Genomic DNA, 15424 nt, shown 5'->3' with positions numbered 1-15424 from the left:
GATAAATCAAAGCAAATCATCTGACAGTCTTACCAAAAAGAAAAAAAAAGATCTTTCCCCTGTATTTACTGGTGAGTTTACAGCCAAGCCGGAGTTAATTCGACTTTCTTGGAAATAGCATGCATTAAGTACCCACACAAGCAAGGTCCTGTCCCAGGGCAGTGGGGGCTACGGGAGGACTTTCAAATGCAGATCCTGTGTTGGGGGGGTGGAATTGAGGTTCATTTAGAAGGACAGGCACTATGCATATACGAGATGGTCAGGATAACACAGGCCATCTTAGGAGCCTGGTGGAATGAATGGTCAAGGAAAGTTTTTAGAGAAGGACCTGGCGATGCATCTGGGTACAGTCGGCATTTCAGATGAGACGGATGGGAGGGGGTGGGGAGGGGAGCAGAGGATGTTGCAGAGAGCTGGACGGTGCCTGCCTGGTTCACAGGGGAGCAGTGGGACACAGAACCCAATGTTGACAGCTGCCCCAGAGGAGGTTCTGAAGAGGGAACTGCTCTGTATACTGGAAAACATATTAGTGAGCTGTTTGAAGGTGAGAGGTGAGACTCGGCAATTGCCCACGTTGGAAGGAGCCAGTGAGCACCTGCTCAAGTGCTTGCAGGGTTGGCATAGAGGGGCTTTGCCCGAGGAGTTCAATTCTAGGAATCTCACCCAGAGAGACTCTCTGATGTGGGCACAAGGAGACCTGTATAAGGATGTTTATTACAGCACTGTTCGTGACAGTGAACAACTGGAAACGACTTGAATGTCTGTTGTTAAGAGGACGGGTTAAATAGACGACCGCACAGGAGAACAAGGCAGCAGGGGAAGAGGAGCATGTTTTTGTGTGTCCATGTGGAAAGAGCCTTAAGAAAAGTGTTAAGTGCAAAGCAGGTTTCAGGGTAATGTGTACAATATGATCCCATAAGTGTTAAACAACACCTATAAAACAAAAATCTGCATTTTTATATGAACACACACACACCAATACCTGTGCATATGTGTAATTTCATAGAAAAAAAAAAGGTCTGAAAAGATACTTACTGCACTGGTAGTTGCCTGTGTTGGCTGGAGGGAAAGGGTGAGGGCCTGGGGTAGGGACTGTGGAGGTGGAGAGGGTGAGTTGACCATGTGGTCGTTGGGGGACCCCCCAAGAGGGCCTCTGATTTGGGTAGTCCTGGTTGCCTCACAAGTGCTCGATACCCTGCAGGGGCAGAAGTAAAGACTGTTGGGGTGGTGGGGACATGTTCCCCCAGCCCAAGGATGGACTGGAGTGCAGTTCTGGTGGGCAGGGAGAGGGAGCCTGTCCACTGGTCTAGCCCCAGTGCTGACCCCTGTGTGGTCTGAAGCTATCTCTGGGCTCTTCCAGCTGGGCTGTTCCAGAGCTTTCTCATGGAGGGTGGGCTCCAGCAGGCACATAGAGAACCCTTCTTGGCCTTCACCCTGCTGGAACTTGGGCCTGGAGCAGACGAGCTGAGAACCAGTCTAGGGAGAGAGAAGTTTCTAGGCAGCATGGTCTCCTGGAGAAGACCCCCTGCCTTGACAGGTGGAATACCGTTTGGCCTGGGAATGCCTGGCTCTGCCTGGCTCCTGAGAGCAAAGGTGGGGACAATCCATTAGGTGGGGACAATCCATTAACTGGCAGACCCCACACAGTTAATGAGAGCTCATTGGGTAAGGGTTCTAGCTAGGCGTGAGGGAAGTAGAGAACGACTGAGGACAGGGCACTGAGCTCTGGACCTGCAGGGACACTGGTGTGCACTGTGCATGGGTACAGACAGATCTGCTCTGCTCGCCCTTCCCATGTCTGCTCGGGGCGCAGTCCCAGACTGGCTACAGGCTACAGGCTGCAGGCAGGTGTTGCATGAGGTCCCTGCCTGGGGAGTCACAGAATGGAGAGTGGGGCTACACATTGGATTTGAAGGGGTCAAGTATGTGGGCAAGATCAGAGCTCAGTCTGGGTTCAGCAGCAAGGCCAGCTGGCCCTGAGATGCCTCACCCCAGTCAAGCCCTTCTTAATGGTGCCTTGGCCCTGATCAGCATCCCAAATGCCAGGAAATGCTCCAGAGTACAAGAGTGGCTGCTTTGGGAGGATCTGGCAGGTCTGGTGAGCAAGCTCTTCCTCCCTTAGGGCCTTCGATCAAGGAACTGGTGAGCCTGGGGTGGCCCTAGGCATTAAGACCATGGGACTTCTAGGACCCACAGCTTTGGCAAGTGGCAAGCTGTCTCCAAATCTGCTAGATCTCCAACCAGGAGAGAGGCTTGGGGAGGAACTGGCATGGATGCCTGTGTGACGGAGATGCTTGGAAACAAGGGAATTCTTGTCGAGCTGATTCCCAGCTAGCCTAACCCCAGGCAGATTATCCACCTGACATAGCTCCTCTGAAACAGCTCTACGGAGAAAGGAGAACTTGTATTACCCTGGCATCCAGGTGGGGCAGGAGAGGCAGATTCCTGGGAAACAGAGGAGGCGGAGGGAAAGCATCTGCCACCGGGTTTCCAGGTCTTTCGCTCCCTGATCTCTCACTGCCCTCAGAGCTCAAGAAAGCAAGCAGCCCCTGGGTGTTTGGTCTCCCAGCTGTGGAGGCTGGGGAGGGCATAGTCCAGGAGCAACAGGCCCTGGCCCTGGAGGACCTCAGAGCCAAGGTGAGGAAGTGAAATTCTTACACTGGAAACCAGATGAGGTAAAGCATGAGTCAGTGCTCAAGTGTCTGCTTTGGCCCTGCGTGTGGTGGTGGGGGGAGCCAGGAAGGAGCTGTTAGTGTGGGGGCAGAGGAAAGAGAAAGAGGCTCACGCGCATGTGCTTGTGTGCGCACGTGTGCATTTCTGTGTACCCACGTGCGTGTGTGTGTGTGTGTATGTGTTGGGTGTCAGCATGTGCCCACACACGCCTGATGTCCCATCTCTGGAGTCTCTGTCTTCTGTGCTATCTGCCCAGACGACCTAAAAATAATTTCCATTTAACTTTAGGATTTATTTGATGCATAAGATGCTTGCCCAGCAGATAGACTTTTCTACCCACACTTTATCTAAGATCAAGTTAAATGAATATGCATTATTTATGCATACACAGGATGGCTAGTGAGCAAAAGGCAGAGTGGGACAGCCTGGATTTGGCTGGAGGGTCCTTACAAAAAATGATCTTATGGTGATAACAGAATGCTGGATACTGTGCACGTATTGGTGATGATGGCATCGATGGTGATGGAGTTGATGATGAAGAAGACGGACCCTATTTTGCCATCTGCCCCCTATTTTGCTCATATGTGACTTAGAACTGGGTACGAGGGAATCACTCAGTGAATATTTAATGAGTTTACTCGTGGACATTGAGAAAGAATGTCCACACACATGGCACGTGCAAATACGGAGGGAGATGATTGATACGTCGTCTTGGACAAAGGACAACCAAATGACAGATTGAGAGGGGGCTGGCTCATAAGAGGCAGTTGAGCAGATAGATGGCTGAGGGGTGATGCAATCATCAGATTGAAAGGTTAAAGTCATGGAGGAATGATAGGTTGATTAATAACTTGTTGGGACTTGGTAAAGGGGCAGAAGAAAGGGAAACTGGGACCAGATGACTGGTCAATATGGCCGTGGTCAGACCCCAAATATGTAGGAAGGTAGGTAGCCAGAAAGGTTGTGATAGAATGAGCCAGACCAGAGGTGGGCAGAGAGTGCCCCTCCCCTCCAGTTTCTACATCCCAATCCCTCAAACCTGTGACTATGTTCCATCACATGGCAAAAGTGACTTTGCAAAGATGGGATTAAATTAAGGGGCCTTGAGATGGGGAGTTTGGCTTAGATTACCCAGTAGTCATGTGGACCTCTCTCTTCCATCATGCTCCAGCCTCACCTTGCTTCTTTTCATTTCTTGATCATGCCAAGCTCATTCCTACCTCAGGGCCTTTGTACTTACTGTTTCTTCTGCCTGCTTCTTTTCATCTCTCAGAATCCAGCTCAGACAAGAGTTGTCTCTCTGCTTCCAGCTTTCTGTCCTGAAGCCTTGAGTACAGTCCATTCCTGGGGCCTGGGTTAGGGTGATGGGATGTCTGAGCTCCTAGCCTGCCCTGGCTGGCACCATGCCCAGCTCAGAGCCGTGCCCAGGGCTGAGGGATGTGGTGATGGGCATGAGTCACCAGGCCACAGACACAGTCCCCTGGTTGGAGGCACCTGAGCAGCTTAGTTATGTTGTGGCCAACTCCAAAGCCAGTGGCCCCATTGGAAGGGCAGTTTAGGAATTTCCCCAAGTTATTCGGATTCCCACAGGAAGGGGATGCTGCAGCTTGTCTGGGGGCTTCAGTGCACCCAGCCCATGCTAGGCCAGGCTGCGGAGGGCAAGATGGCACCTCCCACTCTCACAGGGGCTCCTTGCCCTTTGATCCCTCCTTTGTCCACCTCACATTTCCTCAGCACCCTTGATGTAGCAGGTACCGTGCTGCCCACTTTTGCAGGCCAGGCCCTGCCCCGAAGGAGCCTCCAGTCTCACTGGGCAGAAAGGCTGGCCAGTGAGCCCGACAGCCCCGTCGGCTGAGTGCTCCGAGGCGGGACTCACAGAGGTGGAGCACGGAGAAGCCACCTCCGCCCCGCCCAGCTGCAGAACGTGGTGGAGCCTAAAGGCGTTCCAGGCACCAGCCTCGGCCCGGGGAACGGGCACAGAAGGGCACAGGGCTCAGAGCCAGAGCTGTCCTCGCACCCACAGCCTTTCTGCTCATTCCCTCTGCTGGCTTACGGGGCCGTCCACCTTCCTGACGTGTCCCCACCTCCAGATGTCCCTATGGTCCCTGCGCCTTGAGAATCCTCAGCCCTCTCTGATGCTGGCTTGGAAATGCGTTGCCTTCCTGTGGTTTCAGATACTCTCCCCATGTGAGGTCTCATTTAGTTCGCAAGGCCGTACCCAGGTGCGCATCTCTGCCTGTCCCTTTTAGCCTTTATTATTTTTTTGGTATACTGTATGGTGGGGGTCACATTTCACTCTTTGTCCATGTGACTATTCTGTTATTGCAGCACCATTTGCTGAAAAAAAATTTTGGTGGGGAGGGGAAGTGCGTGGACTGGGAATCGAACCTGGGGCTCCCGCATGGCAGGTCAGGCACTTTTAGCCTTTTCCTCGTCCGGTGCTAAACCCAAGATCAGGGAGCTATGGAGGCCTTGCGTCCATCCCCTCAGCCATTTCCAAATTCCTTCTGCAGCATCCCTGCCCAGGCTTTTGGCCTCTGCATGATGTCCCGAGACCCACCCAGCACCTCCGGGACACGGCATCCAGCCTCAAACAGCTCCGGCTGTTAAATGGTCTCCTTGCCGTGGGCCGCCCCCATCTCCAGGGTTCCCTGGGAGTTTTGAGCTCGCTACAACCGCCACCCCCACGTGGCGCCCCCCAGGGCCCATTTGATCCCACCCACCACCGGGGCTGCTGGGGAGCACCGCCTGCTGGGCGCAGCCTGGGAGGCTAGCAAGGGGCTCCCTGCCCCGATGGTCTCCCGCACCTACCTGCCACCATCTGAAATCCACCGTCGTCGTGTCTGACGGCATCACCCCGAGAAGGGCCCGTGCCCTGGGGTGGGGGTGGCGGGTGACTCTCTGCTCTAAGCAGCTGAGCCGGGACTTGCCTCCGGAGTTGGGAAGACAGGTGACATCTCCCTGAAGTCCTGCGGGAGACTGGCCACCCAAGAGCAGGAGGAGCTGAGGAAGGCTGGGGTATCCTGCAGAGCATGGTCCAGAGGCAGTGGGTGGGAGGAGGCGGAAGCGGGGGGCAGGGGAAGATGCGCTCAGGCTGCAGGACATGCACGGAGCTCAGTTTCTTCCTTCTCCCTCTTGCCTGCATCCTCTGGACACTCCCAGCTGCCCGGCTGTTAGTGGCCTTTGGACGGGGGAGCGCTAGGGCTCGTGGGCCCCTGCCCAGCCTGGCACTCCCAGGGAGCAGGGAGAGGCCCAGATCCATCACTCCGTGGGCACAATCCACAGTGTCCTCAACTGGCCGGTCCTGTTCTGCCCTTTCCCCCATGGGGAGGAGCTGGGGGCCGGGCCAGGGATGGGGCTAGGGGCAGGAAACAGGGGGGTGCCCAGGCCCGGCTGCAGGTCCCATGCTGCCGCTTCCCTCAGCCCTGCACGTGCCACAGTTCACACTCTGCGCCGGAGGCCCTGAGTGGGGCTCGGCTGCCCGGGCTGCTCCTCCTTTCCTGCTACCGGGACTGGCGAGTGGGGTGGGGAGTGTGCTCACCACAAGAGCCCTAGGGTCCTAAAAAGGCTCATTTGGGAAGGTGACCCGAGCCATGGCTAATAATGAACTGTTTCAGGTTTGCAATAATCAAGTCTAGCTCGGGGCCGCCCAAGGTGATGGAAGCTAACCAAATGTCTCCAAGGGCAGCTTTGCTCCTGAGACCTGGGTGTCCAGTGCAGGCCCAGGTGAGGGTCAGGAGGCAGCCTCTGCACCCCGCTCCCAGGCCCCCTACTTCCACCCTAAGGCACTAGTCCAGGTCTGTCCCTTGGTAGGTCTCAGGCTAACAATGCCTCTGGGAAACGCCATCCTTACCAATCTCAACCGGTGCCCACAGAAGAGGAATGAACAAAACCCTTTTTAGATTATGGACCTCATGGAGGATTATGGTGACCGAGAGATGTCCAAGGGCTTGGCAAAGCCTGTCCCCAGGGGTGCAGGTATCTGCAGACCCTGCCCGGGCCTCTGTAGGGCATCCGCTCGGTGGCCTGGGGCAGGTGGGTTGGCTTCCTCCTCCAGGACCATCTGCTCGCTGGGTTGCTGAGGACAGCTCTGTCCCTGTCCTAGGGGGCACACCCTGCCAGCAGCCTTCCTAGCCCCTCGTGGGGCTGGTCCTCTGCTAAGGGTGGCTGAGCTCTGCATAAGGGAAGAGGGAGGCCAGCACGGCTCAGTATATGCTCGTGGCTCAGGGTCTGATCTCCGAGCATAGCACCCATACCGGTGGGGAGGGGCAGGCAGGGACAGTCAGGGGTACTTTTGGAGCAGTGTGGGCTGACCTTTGCTCAGAAAATAAATGCTCAGCTTCTGCTCTGCAGCAACATCCTGCTGGGTGTCCAATTTCCTCGGCAGGCGCTCGGAGACCATCTGGAGAATCTGTGGCTGGGATCTGTCTTGCCCCAGGACAGAATTCCCAAGCACAGACAAACCTTGGACTTCTTAATACTCTCTGGAAGTTCTTGTGCAGCACCAGGAAGGAAGAACACTTTCTCCCCCCACCCTACCCTTGATTTCTCTGGAAAAATGCCTCCCTCCCCTTCTGGCACCTGTGAGCTCCTGAGCCTTTGCCCATGCCCCCAGCCCCCAAAGCTGCAGTCTAACACAGCATTTCACGTCAGCTCCGCCTCTAGGTAGCTGTGTGATCTTGTGCAAGGTACTAAACCTCTCTGGGCCTTATTGTTTCATTTATAAGGTATTAATTATAGTTCTTATCTTAAGTGGTCACTGTGAGAAGCCATCCAGCAGCTAGCACATAGTATGTGCTTAACAAACAGCACATGGCATGACTCTTGTTATGATCTAGAGGTATTTTGCTTTACCCTGGCCTTCCCCCTCTGCGCCTCCCCTCCTGCCCCCTCAGTTCAGAACCATCACCTTCCTAAAGCCTCTGCCACCTGAACTGGGCTGACCGGCCAGGTCCTGCTCCCAGGAGAGTAGGTGGCAGAGATGTATGTCTAAGCAACCCTCATGCCTGGAAGTAAAACTGGAACGAGTCCTCCAGGGACCTGGGATACTCTCACTTGGGTAGCCATCTGCAATCTTAATTCAAGAGATTTCAAGAATCAGCATTTCCGTGGTAGAAGCCAAAGCCAAGAAACAGAGTGGGCAGGGAGTCATCGAAGGCCACACAGCGAGTCCAGGCCAGAGCTGGGGAAGAGCCCAGCCTGACCTGCCACTCGGCTCTCCTCCCCACCCAACCCAACAGCTCTTGTTTCTTCAGAAGCTCCCTGGGAGCCTTGCTCTGGAGCTTTTTTGTTTGGAGAAAACAGCTCCTGAAGCGAAGTGTGGAGCTAGTCCCCTGGGCCTGGAGCCCTAAGCGCTGGGGCAGACCCGCAGGCTGACGGAGAGACGTTACCGGAGCTGATGATTCAACTTCCTGCCTTTTGAGAGCGCCCAGACCACAGAGATTTTCTCGAAGGGAGGAGGGGGCATCTCCCGGCTGAGGGCCGGCGGGGGCAGGGCAGGGCCCCACCATAAACCTCAAGGACGAGGCAGGGCGCGGGGCAGGCCCTGGGGGACCACTCTGGGACCCTGGCTGGCTGGGTCCCGCAGGCAGCCCCTGTCTGGATTAATGATTACCACTCAGGGTGACCAACAGCCCCCGTTGGCCTGGGACTGCCCTGTTTTTAGCACCAAAAGTCCTGCATCTCAGGAAACCCCCGATCCCAGGCAAACTGGGATAGTTGATCCCTCAGTTACCTCCCATATGGCAGGACGTGACTTATCTCCTAAGTGATTTGAGGGAGACGGGGCGCCAGAACAGCACCTTCTAGAACAGGGATCAGCAGACTGTGGCCTGAGGGTCAGCTCTGGCCCGCTGCCTGTTTCTGTGCAGCCCGCAAGCTAAGAATGTTTTTATATTTTTAAATGGCTGAAAACAAAATTAAAGAAGAATATTTCATGATGTGAAAATTATATGATATCCAAGTTTCAGTGTCATATAAAGGAACACAGCCACGCCCATTCATTTAGATGTTGTCTATGGTTGCCTTTCCAGTACAGGGCAGAGTTGAGTAGTCGCAACGGAGACCAAATGGATCACGAAGCTAAAATGTCTACTCGCTGACGCTTTACGGAAAAAGTATGCTGACCCCTGCTCAGAGGGTGACATGCTCGACCCGGCCTGGGAATGGGTGTGCATGAGTGGGTGGTGATGCTTTGAAGAAAATTAGCCCTAGGGAAGGAGAGAGAGGCTAGTGGAGTGAGTAGGATGGTATAACACTAGCACAAGAGTCAACAGATTATTGGGGGTGGGGTGGGGGGTGGCACGGGCAGTTCAGTGGGGGGGTGGTAGAATTCTCTCCTGCCATGTGGGATCCCGGGTTCAATTCTTGGCCCATATACTCAAGAAAAGAGAGATTCACAGATTAGCTGCGAGTCAAGGACAAAGCATGGGTTCTAAGGCTCAGTTTGCTCATTTCTACAGTGGGATGAAGGAAGGGCGGCCTTGCTTCTCTCTGGTTTCAATGCTTCAGCTTCCAAGTCAACAGGGCCCTGCTGGCCAATAGCTCAACCACACCAGGGGCTTCCGTGTGTGCGAACATTGCTGGAAATCACTCAAGCACCAAATCCCATTCTGACTGCCGTGGAGCTGAACCGTAAGGGAGATGACAGACTGGGAGGGCTCAGACAACGTAAAAAGATGCAAGTGAAATGGGGACCCAATGCCAAATCCAAAGCAGGCCTCAGCTCAGCACCCCCTGCTCATTCCTTGCCCCAGCCCTACAATAAGATGCACTTCCCTTTTCCTTCGAGGGCGCTGGGGAAAAGGTCTGTCTCAGCAGCACAAGTTTCGTGGAAAGGTCATGGGGAGCGGACGTGCCGTGGACCATTAGAAGCGCAGTGCAGCTTGTGCGGGGGTGACGGTGTGCTCACCCAAGCCTAGGGTGGGCCATTTGAGCTCCTCCTGTGTGTCCTCCCATACTCTCTGCTCCCTCCTGCAACATTCACCCCACTAGGCTTGTGTTCCCATAGCTCAGGTTGCTCGACTCAGGTTATAGGGCCTTTGAGACCCCATATAACTAGGAATCAGTATGAAGACACGGCAGAAGGACACGCTCAATTTCTAGGCTCTGTGTGGAATTCTGCTTTGGTAGGTTGGCTCAGAGAAGTTATGTTTTTGAAGTAAACTTTTGCATTGAAGTGTAATATACATACAGAAAGGTGCACAGTTCATAAGTAGACGACTCCTGGGAACACACCTGGGTCACTATCACCTGTAACTAGAACTAGGACATCACCAGTCCCCCAACAGTCCCCTGTGCCCTCTCCAAGTCACTGCCCGCAGGGGAAACCACCATCCTGGCCTCTGTTACCATAAATTAGTTTTGCCTATTTTGGAACTTTATGCAAATGAAACTGTAGCAGTATGGTACTATTTTTATGCCTGGCTTCTCTTGCTCAGTGTCATGTTCATGGGATTCATCTGTGTTGTTAGGTATAAAATACTTTGCCCATTGCTCTATTCCATTTTATGAATATACCACAATTTAATTATTCATTCCACTGTTGATGGAAATTTGGCTTGTTTCCAGTTCTGGCCATTACACATAACACATGCCTTCTGGGACACATGCATGCTTTCCTGCTGGGTGTATCTACTTAGGAATGGTCCATGTTCAATTTTAGAGGATACCACTGAACAGTTCTCCAAGCATTTTTTTCTGCATGTTCATTTTTGTTAAAGCACAGGCTGGAGCTTCAGGTGATGTTTCCAGAACTACTTATCTTGGCGGGAAAGCACAAGTGTAATAAAAAATGATACCCATGCAGCCAGTCTCTCCAGGACCCTGTCCTCAGCCTGCCATGAACTCTCCTGAGCTCAGGCTTCTGGGAGGTTGGGGGGCAGCTGGGGTGTGCAGAGCACAGAGGCACAGCTGCCCGTTGGCCGTCACTGGGACCTGCAGCTTCAGAACCCCAGTCAGAGCATGGAGTCCGACAACTGGACAGAATATTTGAAGTTGGGATCATTCTGGGAAGCCCATTTTTTCTGATTGTGGGTAAAAGATGTGTCGTGCAGGGTGACCTATAGTAACGTTGTCACATCATGCCATAAAGGCAACAGGGCCCCACATGCCTGAACAGGAAGGTCTTTTCACCCGGGCCAGGGCCACTCGACCTGTGCAGTTGATTTAGCGGCTCAGGACTCCTGGGGTCTGGCAGGCTGTTCCTGGGTGGTCTCTTTCTGAGCTGCTTCTAAACCCGGGGGACCCTTGTTTCCTTCCCACCATTGACACCTCCGAGCAAGGATTCTCAAGGTGGGGCCTGCCTCATGCCTACTCCTTGGCCCGGCTCTCCACGCCCTAGAATGGACAAAGCTGACTGGATCCCTGAAAGGATCTCCTCCCTGGATCTTACTGGGGAAAGTGGGTGGCTCCCTTCAGGTATAAGTGCTGCTTTCCATCACTTTGAAGGGCTGGGCACTAAAGGGAACACCACGGTGAGCTCACTGACCACTGCTGGCAGGAATGAAGGTCAACCAGTGCCCGTGGACCCCTTCAGCTTCTGAGTCATCATTGTGAGAGGCTGGTCTCCCGAAGTGTGTCTTTGAGGAGAGAGACATGTCGGGCAAGGTCAGGAGTCCCCAGTTTTTTTGTTTTTATTAATTTTTTTAAATAATATAACAAACTAACACAAACATTCTTAACTTATGATCATTTCGTTCTACGTATATAATCAGTAATTCACAATATCATCACATAGTTGCATATTCATCATCACGATCATTTCTTAGAACATTTGCATCAATTCAGAAAAAGGAATAAAAAGACAACAGAAAAAAATTCGTACATACCATACCCCTTACCCCTCCCTTTCACTGGTCACTAGCATTTCAATCTAAATTTATTTTAACATTTGTTCCCCCATTATTTATTTTTATTCCATATGTTTTACTCATCTGTTGATAAGGTAGATAAAAGGAGCAACAGACACAAGGTTTTCACAATCACACAGTCACATTGTGAAAGCTATATCATTATACAATCATCTTCAAGAAACACAGCTACTGGAACACAGCTCTGCATTTTCAGGCAGTTCCCTCCAGCCTCTCCACTACATCTTTACTAACAAGGTGATATCTATTTAATGCGTAAGAATAACCTCCAGGATAACCTCTCGACTCTGTTTGGAATCTCTCAGCCATTGACACTTTATTTTGTCTCATTTCCCTCTTCCCCCTTTTGGTCGAGAAGATTTCTCAATCCCTTGATGCTGAGTCTCAGCTCATTCTAGGATTTCTGTCCCACGTTGCCAGGAAGGTCCACACCCCTGGGAGTCATGTCCCACGTAGACAGGGGGAGGGCAGTGAATTTGCTTGTTGTGTTGGCTGGAGAGAGAGGCCGCATCTAAGCAACAAAAGAGGTTCTCTTGGGGGTGACTCTTAGGCTTAATTTTAAGTAGGCTTGACCTGTCCTTTGTGGGGTTAAGTTTCATATGAACAAACCCCAAGACTGGGGGCTCAGCCTATTGCTTTGGCTGTCCCTACTGCTTGTGAGAATATCAAGAATTCAACTTGGGGAAGTTGAATTTCCCCCTTTTCTCACCATTCCCCGAAGGGGACTTTGCAAATACTTTTTTATTCACTGTTCAAATCACTCTGCGATTTATCAGGGCATCACTCTGGACAAACCAACAAAATTTCATCCCCTACTCAAGGTTCTATGTACTTATGGTGTTCAGTTAAGCTGTCTACATAAGTTATCTTAGGAAATGCACTAGTCAAAATATAAATTTTGTACCAAATAACCATTTTTTGCTTTAGTCTCACACATAAGTTAAAATTTTAGAATATTAATTACCATCTATTTTCAACACCCTGCAGTAATGAGGAGTCCCCAGTTTTAATTACTATGATGATGCCAGGAGGACCTTTAGAATAGACCAACTCTACATAGACAACTTTTATGTGCTTGACCATACGTTCTACCAGCCATTGCTTCAGTCACATGATCAGATTGTTTCCAGACCATGTACCCCGAGGTTAGCCCCAAGGCTGGCCTCTGTGGTCTTATTGCTGAGATTCAGTGAGGGTGGAGGCTCAGGAGGCCATCAGGAGTTCTCTCATCCAAAGACCTGAACTCTGGGTCTGTGTGAGGGTTACTGAATAACCCCGACTATCAGTCAGTAGTTACGCTGTATTCCCAACTACAAACTGGGATGGCTGTTAGGACTTGCTTTACAGTGTTCAAGAGAGAAGACTGTATTTCCTTGTGAACTTTCCATTCCCTAGAAGTTGGCTCCAGGCTGGTATTTTGGTGTGTGGAAAAGAATCAACTAGAACTTTTTTAGTTATAAGTGACATAAAGTCCAATCAAGCTAGCTTAAGCAAAAGGGATTGATGGATGGATGGATTGATTTTACATAAAGAAAATTCAGGGGCTTCAAGCACAACTGGATCCAGGAGCCCCCCAAAAATGTCATGAGAACCAGGTCATTCTTCATCATCACTGTTCTCAGATTCTTTGTGGTGGCAAGATAGCCAACAGAAGCTACAGGTTGGCAACTCACATCTCTAAATGAAAAGAAAACATCTCTTTCTGGTATTAGCTCTGATCAGACCTCATGGCTTGGCATGGATCACACGCCCATTCCTAAACCAAATACTATTTGACTCTACATGGTACATTATGCACCATGCAACTCTGATTGACCAGGCCTGGTTGGTGACGACTCTCAAACCAGGAAACTAACTCTACCTGAAATATATGAACTAAAAATGTCTGAGAAGTAGTCCCCCAGGTGAAAAATTGGGCTACTAACACCAGAATTGGCAGGGGTAGGGGAGGGGACTGAGCAGGAAAACCACTACAGTTTTCATCAAGAAGCAAGAGTGTATAGGCTGGATTCCTCAGTCTGGGTCTTCATGAGACGGCAGCATATTGATGTGCAGCCTCGGGGTGCAGTGAGAATGCCAGATACCATCCACCTCCGAGAAACCTTTGGGCTGTCTCAGAAGCCTACAGATATTGCCCATTCCTTTGGGACCTGATATCTCACAGCTAATCAGCGTGTAGTCTGTGTACACTGAGTCCTCAAGGGTCAAGTCCATTCTGTCTGGAGCAGTGGTCAAATGACCGTGCCTCCCCCACCCATCACTGTGTGTGCTCTCTTTAGGGCCAGGGCGTTGTCGGCTCTCTTTGAGTATATCCTCAGCTGCGCCTAGCCTCACGTGAGGCAGGGCCCACCTCCAACCACAGAGGCAGAAAGTACCAGGTACACGCTTTTTCCAGCCTCCCTGCGACATTGACAATGAGATACAAGGGCTCCGGACTATGAGCTGGGAGCTAGAGGCTCAAAGAACCAGGGACCATAGAGGGTCTTCTTCGGCGGTGGCAGTAGGCTGGAGTTCCCAGGGTGATGGAGACAGTGGCACCTGAGGCCCTGGGCAGGATGCCCACAGCCTAGCCTGCAGTCTAAGGCATGGGAGTGACGGTGACAGTGACAGCTGCCAGGCCCTGATTGGTCAGTTCTGCAGCATGACTCGGGGCCTTACTTGTACAGCCTCTGGTCCTGTCTCCCTGCTCGGTTCAGAGATTCTCAGAACTTATCCTTTTCAGAAACTGGTTTTCTACTTGAGCCAGACAAGGCTCCATTTCTGTTGCTTGAAGCTAAAAACTCTGTTACAATCCTTCAGGCAGGGCATCTGGATTTCCCTCTTTCTCAGATGGATAAATTAGACTTACAGACCGGCCCAAGCTCATCCTGAACCCTGGACCGGATGGTGGGAGCCCAAGCAAGGAAGGACTTCCTCACAAATAGAGCTACACTCACCAGGTAGGAAGCTTCCTGTTACCCGAGGTATGCAAACGGCCTGGGGAGAATTAAGGTGAAGGCCAGCCAGGATAGTTCCAGTTCCCTTCTTCCTCATGGATTACACTTGTCATCAACTGCTCAACCGGATTACTCTTGGTGAACACCGAGGTACTAAGGTGAAAATAAAACTCCAGGTGCTGCGATTTCTCATCCTCCATTCCCCACCCCGTCTCTCTATCAGCCAGCCTGTCCCTAGCCTTTGACACCGTGGCCACTAGTCTTATGTCCCAGAGAAAAGTCATGGCATTTGTTGGCCACCGTCTCTTTAATGAAAAAGCCCCACACCAAACAAATACAAGCACAGACATTTGCAACTAATTATGGTATTGCTGATCAGTCAAATTTCATTGCAAATTGCATGTTGAACTTGATAGCGGGCGAGTCATGAATAAAGTGGTTGTCTGGAAAAGTGACACGGGCGTACAGGACTAGATTAATAATTCAATTTAGACTCGTCCAGAGACTCTTGAAGAAGAGGGAAAAGCAGATAAGCATTGGCCCCAAACGGCTTGTTTCGTGGGGTACCCCTCTACCGACATGCTGGCTTCTAGGGAAACCGATCTGCTTTCACATTCTCCCACCATGGAGACCGCAGGGCGCTGTATATTCCAGCCTTTAATTCCTGGTTTACAAAATTGCAGCCTTGAGTGCTGTGGGGAGGGGAAGACTGCCCTGTGTTCCCAGCAGCTGCTGAGAAGCCCACGAGGACGCTTCTCAGAGGCCCCCCTGCTGCAGTGAATGGCACTCCTTGCCTCTCACCTGTGGGTGCTGGGCTGGGGAGACATAACCCCCTTAAAAGCCCAGGTGAAAAAGTACTTGGAATCTCAGGTAGGACATGAGATTTTGTTGGTTTGTCCAGAGTGATGCCCCAATGAATCCCAGAGTGATTCGATCAGTGAGTGG

Source organism: Tamandua tetradactyla, chromosome 20 (assembly GCF_023851605.1).
Source record: "Tamandua tetradactyla isolate mTamTet1 chromosome 20, mTamTet1.pri, whole genome shotgun sequence".
Classification (NCBI taxonomy): domain Eukaryota; kingdom Metazoa; phylum Chordata; class Mammalia; order Pilosa; family Myrmecophagidae; genus Tamandua; species Tamandua tetradactyla.
This window is presented reverse-complemented; position numbering follows the sequence as displayed.